The sequence below is a fragment of the Condylura cristata genome, unplaced genomic scaffold, assembly GCF_000260355.1.
Source record: "Condylura cristata isolate star-nosed mole 26May11 unplaced genomic scaffold, ConCri1.0 scaffold00009, whole genome shotgun sequence".
NCBI lineage: Eukaryota > Metazoa > Chordata > Mammalia > Eulipotyphla > Talpidae > Condylura > Condylura cristata.
Genome location: NW_004567110.1, coordinates 30059646 through 30077847, shown reverse-complemented (window position 1 = coordinate 30077847; position 18202 = coordinate 30059646). Strand labels below are relative to the sequence as shown.

Below are 18202 nucleotides of genomic sequence, written 5' to 3'. Positions count from 1 at the left end.
AAAAAAAAAAGTAGAAGGAGCAAACTTAAAATTTTAATTAATTAAAAGAGAATGCCTTTACTCTTAGTTGATAAGTCTATGGTTTGACTTTTATATTACCCGGTACAAATACTGTTTTCCTTTGAGTCACTCTTTTCTTATTAAACAGTCCTGCCTTCTTGTACTGTGTGTTTTCCTTTTTATTTTTAATCATGATTAAGCTGCCCAGCTGCTTAGTTATATAATAATATCCTGTGTGTTTAAACACAGGCCTTCAGAATGAATTTCTCAGTGAGCAAGTTCAAGAGCTTTTTAAAACCACAAGATCTCTTTTTACGGGTCCCACAAAGATTCTTTAGGAACTCAACATTAATGGCTTGAGAAACTGTTTCACTATCTTATATTCATTTCTTGTTGCAGCTGTTTTATCCTGTATGGATTTTCTAAGTTAATTCATACATTGAGAAAATTCTTACTTAATCAACAAAAAGACACCACTTCCATCCACCTCTTATAAGTTATTTCATGTTGTTGTTAGATCTATTTGAACCATGGCTGGGGGAATGTACAATACTCTTTTTCCTAAAAGTCATCTAAAATAATTGTCATATTTTCCTTCTTTCTTTTTTTTTTTTTAATTTATGTGTACAACAACTGGGGTGCAGGCCAGAAATGTGGGGGAGAGTGAGAAGATTCACCAGAGACAGTGGGGAACAGAACGGGCAGATCAACTGACATACACTGCTGAGGCAAGACAGGAGAGGTCTGCTGTGCCATGTGGGTCAGCTCCCTGGCCAGGGATTGAACTTGTGCTGCAGTGACTGCAGGTAGCTTCATAGTGCTGTGCTTTAACCCGTTGTGCCACAGGGAGGGTATTTTCTTTTTACATAAGTACCTTAAGTAGGCTCCTTTGTGATAGCCTCGCTAGGCAGGAAGTCCAGGCTCCTACTCCTGACCCTTGCTGGTGTGGGTGGGAGTGGAGCCACTAATTTATGTTTTTATTTTTCCTGTGGTTTAGCCGGTGTTAGTGGTTACTATCTCAAAGTTTTCTGTTTTGTTAGACTTCCGTTTTCCTTATTTACCTAGAGAGGATAGGCGTTTGGGGAGATACTTGTTAGCTTCTCTTTGCACCTCTCTAACATCTTCAGCTCCATGTCTGAAAGATGAGGCTGCAAGATAATCCTGTAAGCCAGCACTAGGTTGTGCCTTGGATCTCAAAAGCGCCTGGCCTGTCTGCCTTCTCAGATCTTATACGTTACATCCAGGGTGTTCAATCATCCTTAATGGGGGCAGTAGTGAAAAAGTACATTTACACTGTTTTCGTGAAGGCAGAAATCAGACAGAATACACTTTAAAAAGTATTAGTTGGCTTTATTTTTGGAAATGTACAGAGATATATTTACCACTAGAGAGCTAAATCCCTCTTGAGAACAACATTGCCACATGCAGAAACTTAATATAATAATATTCAGTGACTAATTCAATCCCCACTGTGCCAGTGAGAAAACTGAGAATTTAATTTTTCCTAAGTCATACAGTAATAGGAAGAACTGGGATGTGAACTTAGGCAAAATGAATCTAAAGCCGGTGCTCCAGAGCATCACAAGCACTCGTGAAGTTCAAGGCTCCTTTTGTTCTCTTAGGACAAAGGATGAGTGAGAGGGAGCCTCCACTTGAGACTGTGACAAAATGACAGCGTGACACTCCGCTGCTGAATTAACAATGTGCTTGCATTCTGCAAGCAAATGCCCAACGCTGCCATCTCTCTTTCCCTCGATTTGCTGCCAAACTTCCTGCCTGGTGTCCTAATTACTCCTTAATTCCTGTGCAAGTGGGGTTCCCCTCCAAATTGCTGCTCTGCTGTCTTTTTTTTTTTTTTTTTTTTAGCCTCAGAGCCCAAAGGCTGTGGTACCGTGGTACCTCCTTAATGCTCATCTTGAGGATTTTTCCTGCGGTGCTTCCTAAATTTTTTTAGCATTTTGCAAACTTTTCCTTGACCTTCACAATCTTTCCTTTTCTCCATCTGTCCTCCATCCCACCAATTGGTATTTCTCCTTTCTATTCCCATTCTGCAAAGGAGGAATTGCTTCTTCTTTTCTGCTCATTGTGCACAGCTTCATTCCCAGAGAACTGACCTAAGCTCCAGTCTCAACAAGACAAATACACTCATTCACCTGTTTACTCAATATTCATTTATTGAGTACCTACTGTGTTCCAAATATTCTGTGGCAGGGAAACATGGTGGCTATGCTGATGGAGTTCACATTAGGGTGGAAGATACAGTACAAACAACAACAAATTGGTTAGTTATGGAGCCCTAAGCATTTCACTAATATTAATCAAACTTGTAAACTTTCATGTGTATAATCTCGAAAATCTATGAGATCCAAAAATTTTGAAGTGTAAGAATTGCATTATTTCCATGAACTGTCATCATCTTATATTTACTTGTGGAATGGTTTATTTTATAGGTTTTTTTTTTTATAAAGATTTATTCATGTATGCTTACAGACCTGGGGTATAGGCCAGAGGTGTGGTGGGTGAGAGGATTCGCCAGATAAAGAGTGGGGAACAGAACAGGTAGATTTACTGAAACACACTGCTGAGGGGAGCAGCTGGCGGGTCAAGAGAGGTCTGCGGCGCCATGTGGGTCAGCTCCAGGGCGGGGGTCGAACTCCTGCTGAATTGGCTTCAGCTTCCTAATGCGGTGCTGTAACCTACCTTGCCACCAGGGAGCGCCCTATGGGTGTGTTTTTCCAGGGCTGGTGATTTTAGACATCGGAATTATTTTCTTCTATGAACTTTATTTACAAGAGCTCAGTCTAGTATGTCCTAGGTGTTGCACAAGTACTTCAGGAGAACCTGTCCGACTACATGCCAGCTGTACCGTCTGGGGCAGATTGCCGCCCTCTCTGCACCATTGCTCTTCTCACCTCCAGGAGTTTCTTAACTCATGAATCTCATATTCAGACAAGGACGTCACTCATGGCAGGTGCCTTGGGGCCCTGTGTGTCCTAAAGGGAGGGCCTTTTTTTATTTTATTTTATTGAGAGGCATGGCATATGTGTCAGAAGTGTGATTCGGGAAGCAGCAGTTTGGGCTTAAGGGCTAGCTCTACTAAACTAGTGTTCGACACTTTACAAGTTATTAAACCACCCTGAGCCTCCCCTTTTTCATCCATAAAATGGGGTAATGATAATGTCTGCTCCCTAAAATTATCATAAAGATTAAATAAGTTAAAATATGTAGATGCTTAGAATAATATCTTAAGCATTACCTGTGTGTTTTCTATTTTAATCTATTTATATACACACTTCTGTCACTTCCTGAAAAAAAATAAAACACAGATTCCTGAATTTTTTTCTGTTGGAGTCTTAAATTTTGGATATTAAAGTATGAATCTTGGGCTTTTGCATCTGGGGTGCTTTAATGAGTTCAGGTTAGCAAACAAATAACTTTAAGAGAAGAAACACATTTTTCTCTTTCAACTTCAGAGATTAAGCTTCAGAAAATGAGTTTTGAGTTTCTCTCCACTAGGATTTTTTTGGAAAAAAGACATGTAAACAAGACAAAACATAACAAAAAGCACATAAAATCCATTAATTCAGAAGCTATATTTAAAATAAGCAGGCCAGATGGCAGATAGTTAATATACTGACACAGTTAATGTCACACATACGGATTTAAATGTATCAACACCAGAAGCTAGACAGAGAATTTCTGGTGCCACAATTTACATTTAAAGCACTTGGCTGCATAATCTACCTGCAATTAAAAACAAAAATCCTCTCTCCTACACTTCCCCCCTTCTCAGGCTTGTGGTTTTTGAAGCATGTCTCCTTTGATTTTTTTTTCACTTTTTTTTTTAATCAAATCACCTTCCTATTATTATTTGTCTAAGTCAGAGAGAGAAAATAATTTTTTCAAAAGCAGACAGGAAGGAGCAATTTTTACAAAGGAAACCACATTGGTGATCATCTAATGTAGAAATACAAGTTAAATCTACCCTCTTTGCACAGCAAAGCAGACTTAGCCTTGCATCTGTTAGACCCTTTGCCTGAGAAGGCAGGCTGCCCCAGCACGGCACCCTCCTCCAGGCAGCTTTGCAGACCCACAGCCACCACAGGCTGTTGGGACTCCTGTACTTGCAAGAGGATCAAAGAGATTGGCCATTCACCAGGCCTCACCAGTGACCTCTCTAGCTTCTTTGTGAGGGTCTTTGGGGACTTGTCTCTGCCCCATGGGTGCAGAAATGGCTCTAGTTTGGGAAATACCCAGCCTGGCTCTCTTTGGCAATAAGTAGTTCTTAACAGGATTCCTCACATGAGTTAGCATGGTGTGGAGAAAGCTCCCTACTTGAAGAGGTGGCTGAGTGACCTATGGGAATTTTGATGGCAGGGGCTGGTGGTAGACCAGGGCTCAGCTCCAGCACTGCCCCTGAGGACCTGAGAACCGGTTGAGTCAACAGAGACAGCCCTATGCCTTGTGCCTTACTGGAGGCTGAGATCCTATTTGGGGCCTTTGGTGAGGTAATAAGGAAATATATGATTTCTGTATTATATATCTTATAAGGAGCTAGTATCTAAAACCTGCAAAGAACTGATACAATTCAACAACAGCAACAAATAACCCAGTCAAAAAGTGGGCAGAAGAGCTAAATAGACACATCTCCAAAGAAGAACTAGAGATGGCCACCAGACACTAAAAAATGCTCATCATCACTGTCATCAAGCAAATATGAATCAAAGCTACAATGAGATACCATCTCACACCTGTGAGAATGACTTACATCAAAAAATACAAAAAAAAAACAAAAACAAGTGTTGGTGAAGATTGTAGATACACTGTGGGAATATAGACTGGTCTAGCCTCTATGAAAAACCAAATAATAAAAATAGATCTTCCATGTAGTCCAGCATTTTCACTCCTGTCAGAAAAGTGCAAAAACACTAATGTCAGAGGGCTATGTGCCTGCCTAAGGTCAATCCAAGTGCCCAAGGGCAGAAGAAGATTAGGAAAATGTGGCATAGGGCCTCCCTGGTAATGCAAAGAGCAATTGACATCCACTGCAGCACGAGTTCAATCCCCAGCCAGGCAGCTGACCCACATGGCACAGCAAACCTCTCCTGTCTCACCTGCTGCTCCCCTCTGCAGTAGGTTTTGGTCGGTTTACCTATTCCCCACTCTGTCTCTGGTGAATCCTCTGACTCCCCACACCTCTGGCCTACACCCTAGCTCCTGTATGCATAAATAAATAAATCTTTAAAAAAGAAAAATGTGGCATATACATGTAATGCAATAACACTCAGTTATAACAAAAGTGAACTCTTGTCATTTGCAATAACCTGGATGGAACTGGACAAGGAAAATGCTGTGCTGAATAACCAGAAGGAGAAAAGCAAATACTGAATAGTTTCAGTTATGTGGAAATATAGAGGAACAAAAAAAAGGGCCAGACAAATAACAATCCCAAGAAATAGGTGGGGGGGGGAGGAAGCAAAAGGGGGAGAAAACACAACGTGAAGGACTATGGTGCCCAGGTGTGGTGACATGTAACTGAAGAGGCTGACCCTAAGCTTCTGAGTCACGTGCAGTGCTGTAGACCAGTGTTACTTCAATAATGATAATTATAATATAATAAAATCCTTATCTTTTAAACTTCATAATGAAAATGTCTGACAAATATGTTTCAAAATAATGGAGGGCGAAATGGACTAGGATGAAACAAGGTTGGTAATAATTTGATTACTGTTGAACCTGGATGATGGGAACAGACTTCTATTGTTGTCTAAAAATTTCTACTTGGTATGATTTGGTAAGTTATTTTGGGAATGCTCTTATAATTAATGTATGTTGACCAAAAAAAAAAAAAACAAAAAACAAAAAAAAAAACATGGAATCCTACCAATTAGTAACCTACTTTTGGATAGCAGAGGAAATGTGCACTCTCTCTATTCTTTGCTTAATTTTTAATGATAAGAGTTTAAAAAAGGGAGTGAAAAAAAATGTATGTATTTTAGCTAACAAATCTCAACAATTTCAAAGTGGCATAGAAATATGTGGAGTTAACCTAGGAATTCTTTTTGTTACAAATTTGTAAGGCTTCCCTGGTACCCTCTGCCTCCTCAATGGGTTATTTTTGACATGGGGCTAGTTTTCCGCCTCTCTTCACTTTTCTTCCTGGAAGATGACTTTACATACAAAACTAAATATAAACCACATGAAGATGGTTTTTTATCTCTGTATGCTCTCACTCCTAAGGTCCCCATTCCTATTAATGGCTGAGCATTTCCACTGCTTCTGTCATAGACTAGAAGCCTTTTAGTGATTCTTCACTCGCCCTCTTCTCTCTGTACATCCCTTTAACCTCCTGTTGTATGGCTTCTTTCACAATGCTCCTCAGGCGCCTCTCTTCCTCCCCCCTCTCGTAGCTATTGCCATATTCCAGGTGTGGAGTCTTTTTTATGTGCATTTATCAGTTTTCTGTCTTTAGTGTCCCCCTCAAGGCATTCCACCTGCCCCTAGCTTTAGAGAGCATAGATCAACAACCTCATGTTTAGTATAAAGTCCAAAGAGGGGAAATCATGATTTAGTCTTTGCAAGTCCAAATCCCTTCCCTCATGATTTCAAAACAGTGTCATGGACAGAAAGTTAAAATGAAATGATTATCAGGCAGCCACATCTCAATAGAGTAACATGAAAAATGTTAATTCTCTATCATAAAATTCAAACACATCCTTCACCAATTATTGGTGAGCCAGCAGACCTGGATACTCAAGAAGCAGAATTTTAGGTCTTAAGGATTCCATTCAAGTGGGTCAATGAACAAGTGAAAGAGCTCAAATGACAGAAGAGGGAAGATGCAGAGATTTCTGCTCATCTCCCTGGTGTCCTACAGAGCATCAGGTTCTGTAGATCGAGGACACAAGATTTGACAAATGACTTTCAGATTTGTTTGTTAGTTATATATTTAAAGTCATCTTACTAGAAAAAAAATAATACTTAAATGAAACTGGGACCATTCAAAACGTGGACTCTCAGTTCACCAAGACCAAACCCACAACTTCAAAATGCATGGAAGCAAAAAAATCTTTGGCATCCCCAAACAGACATTAATTATTTTACCAGTCTAGAGTAGGACCCACTTTTTTTTTTTTTTTTTTAAGGATTTTCTCTTTACAGGTCAACCACAAGAATCCCTTGAGGTGGAGGGTGGGGATAAATGATGCAATCACTGGTTCCTTAAAATTTTCTAGTTGGTTTTGGTGAGGAAGGGCCTCTTTCTTCTGTGGAGGGAAGTACGGATGTAACCAATTCAGGATATGATTCTTGTAAAACAAGGCAACCTCTTTGAATAAAGCCAATTCCAGAGGGCTGGGTAGGGACAGAGCACTGGGTTTGGGCATACCTGAGGTCAGCCTTCACTTACCTTTCCATTACTTGGGCCTAGAAACCTTTTTTGCTGAATTAGTTCTAGAGATTTTCTTGTCAATTACCATAAAAGAAACTTAGGAAAACATAGACCAGTGGTGACATGAGCAGGTCAAGGTAACCACATAAAACCAAAACAATGAGAACCAGCACTTGAATAACCCCAGTTCTTTAAAAGTTCCAAACAAAGTCACTACTCACTCCTTCTAGAATTGACTTGGGAGGCCATAAATGGTCAAGTTTAAAATGAGGTTTCCTTGATTCTTACTGAGTGGTGAGAAAAATCAGCCTTAGACCAGAAAAGAAGCAGGTTTTTTTCCATGCACAATTCACAATTTCCTGGCATTTCTAATAAAAATGGCATATCTCTAGGCAGAAATTCTTCAGTGCTAGACTTTGCACTAACATCCAAAGGCCATTTCCATCACATTCTGCTCACAGGGCAGCCATGTGACTCACAGGGTAAATTTCAGAAACTTCAGCTGTGGATTCAAGGCTTCAAGAACTGGGCCTGACCCTTCAATGCCATTTCCCACAGCTCAACACACTGAAATTCTTGGCCCAGACATTTTATTTTCCGTATTCCTTCCTACCCGGTCTCCCTCACTCCTTTCCACACCTTAGATTAAGCTGCTGACTCTGCACCAGCCCTCCCACACATGTTCTTTCTCTTTCTCCTTCAGAAAAGTTAGGTCACTGTGCACCAGGTACATTGCTGAGTGCTACATATACAGTGACTTAAGTGTGCAACTCTGTCCTCTAGGGATGTTATGTGATGTCCTTTTGGAGAAGTGTTGGGTTCAGAGCGGGTTGCTTGTTTAACTGCTGAGAGAAGCTTATCAGAGCTCCCCTTTCAGTGGCACGTGGTGAGTTTCCCCAGTTTCCACATGACAGAGACATTTAGCTACCTTCAAAAAGTGCAGGCTTGTTGTCAAAAGGGAAGGAAGGAAAGGATGCTGGCACAGACACACGCGGGCAGAAGAGCCGCCCCTGGAGGGACAGATTTGCTAAAAGAGAGGCCGGCAGAGTCACAGGCAGGCAGTCTGGGGAGAGTGGCTTCTGCTGCTTTGCAAAAGGTTGGGGAAGACAAACCCTGCAGTCCCACGCGGGCAGGGGGCTGCTGCATCTCCCAGAGCAGAAACTGCGCTGATGCCTGCCGGTTTCTCTTGGGAGAGCTCACTCCTCTGTGGGGTAGTTCGCTGCTGGGAAATTAATTATTTCAACATGGACTCATGAATATTTATTTATACCTTGAGCAATCATCTGACTACTTTGTTATTCAATTCAAAAGTATGAATCATTGGGACTCTCTGAGTTGGCTAAGTGTCCCTTCATGTCCCTTTGATTGTGAGTGCACATGTGTTCTGTTTTCTTTCTTTATCTCTTTTTCTGTTTCTCCCTCCCTGCCTTCCTCCCTGCCTCCCTTCCTCCCTGCCTTCCTCCCTGCCTCCCTTCCTCCCTGCCTTTCTTCTGCATTTTCTTACTTTCTGGCACTTCAAGATGCTCCAGGCTCATCAAGTGTATTTTCTGTCTGAGCTTTGGAATCAGCTATTTCTCTGAAGAACCTTGATTTCTTTCATTGGAGAGTGGCATTAGCAATCAAGATGTGGGAGCTACATGGGCTCATGGCAACTGGAATATTGTTGCTTCCAGCTTCAGTTGACAGAGCAAGGAAAAAGAGGCATGTGTGTGTGTATACTGTAAATATTTCTACACTTAGCCTTCTGTCTCAATATTCCTCTAAACATGAGTTCATATTTGTCTTCTAATTATAATGTTGTCAACTTCCCACTTTAACAGAGGAAAACCTGATTCCATCATCCCACTTTAACAGAGGAAAACCTGATTCCATCACCCAACATCATTTACTTAATTGTTGAATTTGAGAATACATATAGTAGCTTCGGAATTAACTTGTATCCTGTGAGAAACATCTGTGGTAACTAAAGCACAGTGTGTCTGTGTAGTTACTTTTGCCTTTAGCTTTACAGACTCCATTCATTTCCAAAGTTAATTAGATCATCACCTTTTTTTCTTATCCTCTATAGTGAGGTTGTTTCACACATTTGTAACATAGTTAGACAATTTTCTAACATTCTTCATTCCATCCTGGGATCCCCTAACCTTAAACTTGTTAAAAAAATTTTTTTTGGCATACACTATGGTTCATTCTTTGTGCTTGGGTTTTGACAAATGTGTAGTCATGTATCCAACATTATTATCATAGATTATTGTGAGTCCAATTTTAGACTATCATTTCATCTATAGATATTTTAGTATATACCTCTAAAAGATATTCTTTTTTTTAAATTTTATAACAGTTTATTTTTACATCATTTTGTACATTTTTTTTTCCATCTCAGTTGTAATCCCCGTGGGTTTCCCATCACCAAGTCACCCGTGTGCCATCACCATAATCCCGTGCACTTCCCTTCCCCCCTCCCCCTGTTTTTGATCCCATTCCCCACTCCACCCCCGCAAAATGTCTCTGGTATATGGTTGTTCATTATTTTTGTTATTTTCTCGCCTGGCCATTATACTCCTGCTATGAGTGAAACCATCTGGTATTTTTCTTTCTCTTTCTGGCTTATCTCACTCAGCATGATCTTTTCCAGCTCCATCCAAGTTGCTGCAAAAGACATGTGTTTCTCTTTTTTGGTTGCTGAGTAATATTCCATTGTATATATGTACCACATCTAAAAGATATTCTTTTTTAAAAAATACCCTACTACCACATTTAAAAAAATTTATTAATATTTAGTCTTTGTTTAAATATTTCTGATTTTCTTATAATTTACAAATATTTAATGTTTTGTTTAAATTAACATTCAAAGAAGGTCCATATGTTATCTTTAATTGCTCTTTACCTCTTTAACCTCTCCTGTATTTGAGTCTACTAGCTGTAATAGTTGAGAATAATAGTTAACTTACGATTTGGTTAAAACACTTTCTCAAACTAGAGATTTATATTCACTTAACACTGGATACTATTCAATCTTTTTTCCCAATTCAATGGACTTCCTAAGTAATTGGACTCAAGTACCTCTTTTGATGACAAATTCTATAATAACTGAGACAACTGGAAACTTAAAACCCCTTTCACATGATACCTAGAAAGGGAGGTTCCCTTCTGCACCCTTAGATATTCCATGTCCACATTATCCATAGCAACCTAAAGATTAAAGAATCTACAGGTTCAGTGCAATCTCTATCAAAATTCAGTGTCATTTTCCACATAGAACATACAATTCTAAAAATTGTATGGAACCACAAATAAACCAAATAGCAAAATCAATCTTGAGAAAGAAGAACAAAGCTGAAACTAACAAACTCCCTGATTTCAAACTATTTTGCAAAGTTATAATCACCAAAGCATTACTGACATTAAAATCTACACATAGCTCAGTGAAACAGAATATAGGGCCCAGAAATAAACTCACACATATATGGTCAATGGTCAATTAATATATGACAAAAGAACTAAGAATACGTAATGGGAGGATGGCACTCTTTATTTCCAAGATATTAAAGTCATTTATTGATTTATACTTTATAAAATCTTCATTCCCACCTGTGATTTTAATTCAATCTAGATATATTGCACAAGGTGTACCAACAATGATTAACACCCAAATAAAATACATGACTTTGCTTGGGTGACCCTTTTAATGGTGAACTCCAAGTCATAACACATAATTGTCACTTCAACTATACCAAGATTTCGGAATACAATGGTTTCTCCATTTAACCAGGCTATAAATAACATTTCAAATGGAAACTGGCATCATCTTGCGGGAATTCTAACTTCATATTGTTGGGGTAGTTTATCAAGATGACTTCAGAGTAGACTAACTTTACACAATAAATTTTTTTGAAAGACATTTATTCAATTGGTCAGACTATTACATTTAACAATCAACAGTTTGGATGCAAAAAAAAAAAAAGAAGAAAGAAAAACTACATTAAAGCCCTTTACACTTTCCACAGAAAAGAAACTAAAATAACCTGTTACACAATTAGTCACATGCATATCTCTGAGTTTTTGCCTATACACGTGAGTATTGTCCAAAACATGTCTCCCTTGTAGCAATTAGGCCCTGTTAGCACTATGCTTGGCGAGTTCACAAATTTCTTGTAATCCGTAGATTCCCTGTCAATTCTCTGGCTCTCACCTCCAGCTAAGCTTTGTTTCCTGGCAGTAAATTAAAACCTTCTGCTACTGCCATAGCGACGTCTGCTGCTGGAACCACCATAGCCACTTTGGTTTTGTGGTTTGGCAAAATATTGGCCTCTATCACCATAGAGGCCAGAGCTTCTGCCTCTGAAGTTTCCTCCTTTCATGTGTCCAAAATTTAAAGATTGATTGTTAAAATTGCCAAAAGTCATTGTAGCTCCTGCCGCCTCCAAAATTGCTTCAATCCTTACCAAATCTATCATAACCATCCCCACAGCCACCAGGTCTACCACCACCATGGCTGCCACCAAAGCCACCTCAACCACTGACATTTCCTCCATGACCAAAGTTTCCATTCTCATCAAAACCACCTCCCCAACCACCACCAAAGTTTTCAGAACGACTTGAACTCTAGTGGCTGAAGCATTGACCATTCTCTTGCTTAGATAAGACTTTCCTTACTTCATAGTTGTCGCCATTCACAATATCTGCCGTATTTCTGAACGACAATCTTGTCTACAGAATCATGGTCATCAAGGTTGCAAAAGCAAAGCCTCTCTTCTTGCTATTGCCTCCATCAGTCATGATTTCAGTCATTTCAATTTCCTTATACTGCTTCAGTGCCACCAGCAAAAATATTATTCAGTTAAGTGGGCACCAGGTCTTTGAAAATTTTCATAGCTCTCTGGTTTCACAACTCTTCCATCCACCTTGTCCATGTGGCTTACGTGACAAGCCCAAAGCCTCTGAATCTCCTGGCATTTGCATCTCTCATTACCACAGCCTGTGAGTGTGTCCCATCCCTCAGAATGGCTTCTCAGACTTTCATCAGTTTTTTTCAAAGCTTAAGCCTTCAACGAAGACCTTCCATAGCTGTCCTGGTCTCCTTGGGAGACTCTGGCATACACATGATGGCAGGAAAAGGGGGATACTTTTATGATGCTTACTTAGTGTCATTCATGGCCTTTTCAATAAACAGTGGTGGGAAAACTGAGTGATCTCATGCAAAAGAATAAAACTAGACCACTACTTTATACCATGAGTTAATAAAAATTAATTCAAAATGGAGTGAAGACTTGTATGTAAGACCTGAAACCATAAAACTCCTAGAAGAAAACAAGTGGTAACTTCTGGATGTTGGTTTAACCAGATTTTTTTAAAAATTTAACACCAAAAGCAGAAATAAACAAATGAGACTACATCTAACTGAAATGTTTCTGTACAGCAAAGGAAACCATCAACATAATGAAAGGCCTAAATGGGAGAGAATATTTGCAAATAATTTATCTGATAAGTTAATATTCAAAGTATATAGAAAGCTCTTACAGCTCAAAGGCAAAAATAACAAACAATTCAATTAAAAAATGGGCAGAAGATCTGAATAGATAATTTTCAAGGAAGACATACTATGGATAATAGACATACAGATGGATAATAGACATACAGATGGATAATAGGCACAGAGTAGGCATTTCACATCATTAGTCAGAGAAATATGAATCAAAGCCACAATGAGCAATTACTTCACACCTATTAGAATAGCTATTATCAAAAAGCAAGAAATAAAAAGTGTTGGAGAAGATGTGGAGAAAAGGGAATTCTTGTGTACTATGGATGGAAATGTATATTAGTGCAGCTACTATGGAAAACAGTATAGCACTTCCTCAAAAAATTGAAAATATAACTACAACACAATCCAACAATTCCACTTCCTGGTATTTATCCAAAGATAACAGATTGGTGGCTGCTAGAGGTAGAGTTGACACAGACTTCCAGTTACCAAATAAATAAGTTAAGGGAAATATAGTGATTATAGTTAATAACACTGTATTGTACACTTCAAATTTGCTAATAGTAATTTTTTTAAAGATTTATTTATTTATTCATACAGAACTGGGGTACAGGCCAGAGATGCGGAGGGTGAGAGGATTCACCAGAGACAGAGCGGGGAGCAGAACAGGCAGATCGATGAAGTACACTGCTGAGGGGAGCAGCGGGCGGGTCAGGAGAGGTCTGCCACACCATGTGGTCACCTCCGGGGCAGGCGGGGATAGAACTCATGCAGAAGTGGCTTTAGCTTCTCAGTGATGTGCTTTAACCCGCTGCACCAACGGGGAGGGCCGCTAATAGTAACTATTAAGGACTCTCATCATAAGAAAAATTTGTGATGGGTGGTAAGTAGACAAAGTATGGTGATCATTTCACAAGGTAATCATGTAACAAATGAATACATTGTACACCTGAAACTAAGATAATATATGTTATCTCTCAGAAAATCATTAGATTTAGTGTCAGTAGCAAAACTTTCACAGAAATAGAATTTGAGACAGTACTGGGAAATAGATAGAGGTTGTTTTACTTTGATAGAAATTATTTTAAACAGGTTAATACATAAGACTTAGACCCACACAACCATCTCTATTATGAACATCACTGTTTCACTTGAATCACTCTTGATAAATATACGAAGATTATACTATTTGACAACTCCCTAGGGGTATTTTTACCATGAACAGATATTCATTGGCCCTAAATAACTGGTGTCAGATTTGTAACAGTGGAGCCTGAGAATGTCACCGCAAATTGGACAGGGAGCCGCTGTCAAAACTGGCAAACTGTCAAAAAAGTAAAGTGTGGGGTTCTACTTGACCCATAAGGTGATTGTGGATAACAGGAATCAAGAGTGAGAAAAACTTGTCTTTTTGTGTTTGAGATCTACTCAATAGGAATTTGGGGCTATCTTCTACCCCCACACCTTTTCATTACAAACGACCTAAAGAATAAGGAAGACTCTCAAAGTAAGCCATGGTCGAGAGAAGTGCACGTGAGCTGGACATCATTAAGGTGACAGGAAATTCAGGCACTTCATATCATCAGACAAGCAGAGGTTGAGAATAGACCACTCATTCATGACCCCTTACAGGCCCCTTGAGGCACAACATATGCCATCTTAGAAGAATGTTTTACCCACAGAGCTGTCCAGGTACATTCATGTAAAGATCTGAGAAATGAATATGGAAATGAGATTAGGTGGTTTAACTAATACCACCGTATCTCGGTCTGCAGATTGAGGAGAAAACCTGTTCTCTTAGCATAATTTGAAGCAAACTTTTCTCATATTTTTGGTCTCCAAAGATTCTTCACCCCCAGTTTTATGATCCATTGTGCATTTTTCATTTTTGGAATAAGGTATTCACTCCCCTTCTCACATTTCCCCTAAAATTTCCTGGATCTTTTTCTCATTCCATCATTTGGCTATGACAATTGGTTTGGGGATTATTTTCTGGCTTTTGTTTCATTTTTCTGATTTGGTGTTCTTGACTGGTACCTTCCATTTGATCTTCTATCAGAAATCTCTGTGTTGTTTAAAACCTTCCCTTGACTTCCTCCTTTTCTTAAGGTTCTTCTTTAAAAATAATATAATAGTTTATTTTTACATCATTTTGTGCCCTTTTCCATCTCAGTTGTAATGGACTTCCCACCACCTATTCACCCATGTGCCATCACCATAGTCCAGTGCACTTCTCCCTCCTCCCCACCATTTTTGATCCCATTCCCTACCCCACCCCAGTAAAATGTCTCCAGTACATAGTTGTTTATCATCATTATTATTATTTCCCCCCCTGGTCCTTTATACTCCTGCTATGAGTGAAACCATCCAAAAGGCATGTGTTTATCTTTTTTGATTGCTGAGTAATATTCTATTGTGTATATGTACCACATCTTTTTAATCCAGTCATCTACTTTAGGGCATGTGGGTTGATTCCATGTCTTTACTATTGTAAAGAAAGCAGCAATAAACATGGGAGTGCAAGTATCAATGTTTTTGTGTCTTTTGGGTAGATACCCAGGACTGGGATTGCTGGGTCATATGGAAGCTCCATTTTTAGCTGTCTGAGAAACCTCCAAACAGTTTTCCATAGTGGTTGTACTAGTTTGCATTCCCACTATCAGTGCAAGAGAGTCCCTTTTTCTCTACATCCTTGCCAACATTTGTTGTTGCTAGTTGTTTGAAGATGTACCATTCTCACTGGGGTGAGGTGGGATCTCATTGTGGTTTTAATTTGTACTTCCCTTATTAGGGGTGATGTTGAACATTTTTTCATATGCTTGTTGGCCATCTGCATTTCCTCTTTGGAGAAATGTCTTTTTAGCTCTTCTGCCCATTTTTTGATGGGGTTGTTTATTTTTGTTGAGTTTCATTAGTTCTTTGTATATCATTGTAATCACTCCTTTATCGCTAGTTTTGTGTGAGAAAATTTTTTCCCAATCAGTGGGATGTCTGTTTGTTTTTTGTAATGTCTCTTTTGCTGTACAGAAGCTTAAAGGATCTTCTTTTAAAACATTTCTCACCATCCTGTGTCTCCTTGAAGAGAGCCAAATCCCTTCCCATCTGCCCTTATTTTATTTTACTTTTTCTTTCTATTCTAACTCACAGCTGCTAAGGGCTGGATAAAGCTGACCCCCACCAAGCTTTGGAGAACTACTTTTCTACTCTCACCACAGAACCCACTGTGTCGCATTTCACAACCTCCTGTCTGTCTTGCACATTCCATTCAGGGCCTGGGAGTGGCACACATAATTACAACAAAACCTCACTGTTTGTCAAGAGCCCCTTGCCCCCCGGCTAACAGTGGCAATCTCAACCTCCCCCAGAACCTGGAAATGTGGCTCATAAACTCCTTAGCAGTGCCTAGGATTTACCCTGCAGGTGCCACTTGGGCCTGGTACCTTGACCAGCTGCTTTTCGTCACCAGGCGTTGTCCACGCAGATTCCTATACTTGACGACCTGTCATCTGCAGCTCTGTCTACAGTGACTTCTGCAGCCCTCACTGCTGCCTGTATGCCAGGGCCCTGACTCCCACCCAGGAGCCCACCTGGGGTGACAGCCTGGGGTGACAGCAGCTGCTAGCTCTTCTCCCACCTCTGTGGTTGATGCAGCCATCTCCAGCCCTTTGGGTAGGAGCAGGACAGACATGCCCATGACTGGGATCCTTATATGAGAATGCCTTTTGCCCATTCTCCGTTCTTCCCAGATTCCCTCTGGAAACAGGAACCAGGAAAAGCAAAGTCATTCTCTCGCCTAAATTATACAAGAGTTGCCTATCTTCCATTGTCGCTTTGTTGGTCATGGTCCCTTCTATCCTGATTTTACTTTTTTCCAGTCCAGAACGCAGAAATCTTCCCACACTTTGTAACTGTACCAGAATGGTTCTGCTGGCCAGTTCCCCTTTGCCAATTTCCCTTTTTGACATGTACAGTGGAGACCAGGGCGCTGACCTAAGACTCTGGCTTCAGAAGTCAGCTTTAGGTTCTTTTCAGGCCAGTCGCTTTTCTAAAGATTGCTTTGAATTTCCCTTTCGGTATCACTGTATATATAAGACATATTTATTAATAAAAATATATTAAAATGCACAAATACAAATACAAGGTAAATTATATTTAGAAGAAAAAGGGAAGAGTGAGTTGTCAATATTCTTACTTTGCACATTTCATAACAGGATTTTCCCTTCCACAATTTATATCTCTAACCACCCCAGAGTTTTATCATATTTACAGTGGGTAGAATTTCTTCCTGGTATTTTTTCCGGGAAGTTACTGTCTGGCTGTGCCAGCTGTTCACTCCCTCAAGCTCAGTGAAACTCCCATCAGGTGAACTGGGATGTGGCACAATTGGCAATGGATCCTGCTTTTCCAAGCCAGATCAAATTCCTGTCTCGGGGATGGGGTGAGGTTATTAGCTCTTTGCTGGCATCATTTACTTAATGCAGTATGAGGTCACATTGAACAAGCTCGGAATAAGCTCTTTTATCTTTTGTGCTTTTTGCCCACACACATTGACTGTTATCCCTAACTAACTTCACAATATAGGGGCGAATGTTTTATGTATAAATATTAGGCCCTACTTGATGGAGGAAGGAATGCAGGGGAGGCATCACAAGACTGAGTCACACAAAGGGGATGGGTAAAAGGGGCCCATGCAGCAACTGACACAGCCATAACATCAAGGTCAACACGTGCCCGGATGCCCCCAGGATGCCTGAATATCTGAAGGAGCTCCCAGCAGATAACAGAGTGTTGGGGGCTGTGTCTGAAGCTCAAATCCAAAAGGTGAAAAATAAGGACATGGAGGTGAAGCCTATCAGGAATCTCAGATTTTATTCAAAGACACAAACCTAGGCTCACAGGGAGTGAGCCCCACCCAGGGAGAAGCTGTCTATATCAGGGCAGTCTCTCCAACAGCACAGGGCAGCCACTCCTCTGCCCACCTGTGCCCATGCAGGTGCTTCTTTCCATCCGCTTTCCCTCTGCAGGGCGGTAGCCTCCTGCCTGCCCATGACCTGTACAATGCTGGGACTTCTCTGCACTGACCTCCCTCAGGGGAGGCCGCTCTCCTAGGACCGCCTGCCTGCAACCATGCAGGTCTCTTTCCCTGCAAACCTGTCCCTTTGAAGGCAGCTCTTTCTGCCCACTTGTGTCTATTGAAGTGTCTTTTTCTCTCCTGTCTCTAACAAGCTTCCTTTTTAAATATAACTGAGTCTCTGTCTCGTGGAGAATCTCGCTGTGTGCCCTGAAAGGGGAGCTCTGGTGAAACTGTGAAATGTTTCCCAGAGTGA

General features: G+C 40.3%; 1 pseudogene; it reads right to left on the bottom strand.

Moving 5' to 3' along the window:
- Positions 1-11613: 11613 nt before the first annotated feature.
- The window catches only part of LOC101622322, a 29960-nt pseudogene continuing 23371 nt past the window's right edge, over positions 11614-18202 (bottom strand).